Source organism: Octopus bimaculoides, chromosome 20 (genome assembly GCF_001194135.2).
Source record: "Octopus bimaculoides isolate UCB-OBI-ISO-001 chromosome 20, ASM119413v2, whole genome shotgun sequence".
Lineage (NCBI taxonomy): Eukaryota > Metazoa > Mollusca > Cephalopoda > Octopoda > Octopodidae > Octopus > Octopus bimaculoides.
In genome coordinates, this window is record NC_069000.1 from 13712301 (window position 1) to 13714136 (window position 1836).

The window sequence follows — 1836 nt, forward strand, 5'->3', positions numbered from 1 at the left end:
ATATATATATATATATATATATATATATATATATATGTAAGAACATCAATACGTGTGTGTCCTATCTATGTTCAGCCCCCTGTGGGCAATAAAGAAACAAATATGTGTGTGTGTAAAATTACAAAACCTTCTACTGGATGAAATAAGGAAATTAACTCATTCTTTATATGTTGTTGAAGGATAATAACAAGGGGCTAAGTTTTCTCGTGGGCTGCTCAATGGTTTCTTAACCACTCCTAGAGAAGGTATACCTGGTGTCATTCCCTAATCAATAGCAAAGTATATTCAGCTATTATATAAAGCAATCATAAATTATGCTAGCACAACAATGGACAGCCTCATTTACATATTTGTATTTTTGATAGCTCATCATTAATTAAGCAACATTTAGTTTATGTAAAAGATAGTTTGAATCAAAAGAAGTGAAATAAATTTAAATATTACAGAGCCTAGCTGTGGGCAAAATAGTAATGTAAACACATTTCTTCTATGCTGTTCATGAGCAGAAAATAGAGTGGGAACGTCTCCCAATAGACACATTTCAAATTTATAATCTTTTGATTAAATCTATATTATTATATATATTCATATACATATATATATTCATATATATATACATATATATATATTCATATACATATATATTCATATATTGATATATATATATATTCATATATTGATACATATATATATATTCATATATTCATATATATATATGTATATTCATATATTCATATATATATATATATTCATATATATATATTCAAATATTCATATATTCATATATATATATTCAAATATTCATATATATATATATAAATATAATGTGTGTGTCTGGACGCATGCATGTGCTGTGTATGCACACACACTCCTCAACTTATAACCTATGCAACTTACATCCTCGACCAGTTTTGACCATGCATAAAAACAAAAGAAAAATTTCAATATTCCTACACACTGTATGCGAGCCATTATGCAGCAGCAGCAGTAGCATTCGTGTTATTTCTCAGCATCAGTTACACTTCAGCAAGCACATCACAAGTGTCTTGTTCGCATTCTACAGATTCACCACCCACGACTATTGGTATGAAAGGAAGATTTCTCCAGCTACTAATACACTAGACAAGAAACAGAAGCCACTTGATTTTGGAAGTTAAAATGAAAATACACAGCCAAAATAAAAGAGGGGTGGAGAGACAGGGAAAGCAAATGTTATTCGATGAAATCTGCAGTTGCTCCATTTAACGATTTCCAATATTCTTAAGAACAAGGAAAGGAGTCTGAGAGGAAGTAAAAGGTTCGGCCGCCATGCAGTGGGTGTTTACAAAGAATCTTCAAAACATTATTCAGGAAATGGAGAAACTGTTAATGTTTTAAAAGGAAGAGCAGAGAAGAAATAGTGCACCTACAAGATCACCAACAATTCAAGATAAAGCTAAAAGTATTTTCGAGACAAACAGATGACAAGGAAAACATTTGTGCAAGCATTGGATGGTTCAACAACTTTATATCAAGATAAACAAAGTTCTTTATTCATCTAAAATATACTTTCCTTCTGTTGTGTCTGAGGAGAGTCATTTTCTTTTTGTGCCTTATAATTTCACACACTCACCGGTAAAATTTCCACTTATTCCTTATTTTTATTTTCCTAAAATTTTCGTGGAAATTTTACTGGTAAGTGTGTTAAATTATAAGGCACAACAAGAAAATGACTTTCCCCAGACACAACAGAATATGCTTCAACACATGAACTCACATAAAGAATCTTGCAAACCAAATCCAAAAACAAAATACTTTCCTTCATAATATATATATATATATACATATATATATATA

The 1836-nt window shown here is 30.1% G+C and overlaps 1 protein-coding gene across 4 annotated transcripts in view; it reads right to left on the reverse strand.

The window, feature by feature from the left end:
- Positions 1–1836, reverse strand: part of LOC106880848 (metallophosphoesterase 1) — a 67160-nt gene that overhangs the window by 51104 nt on the left and 14220 nt on the right. The window lies entirely within an intron of this gene.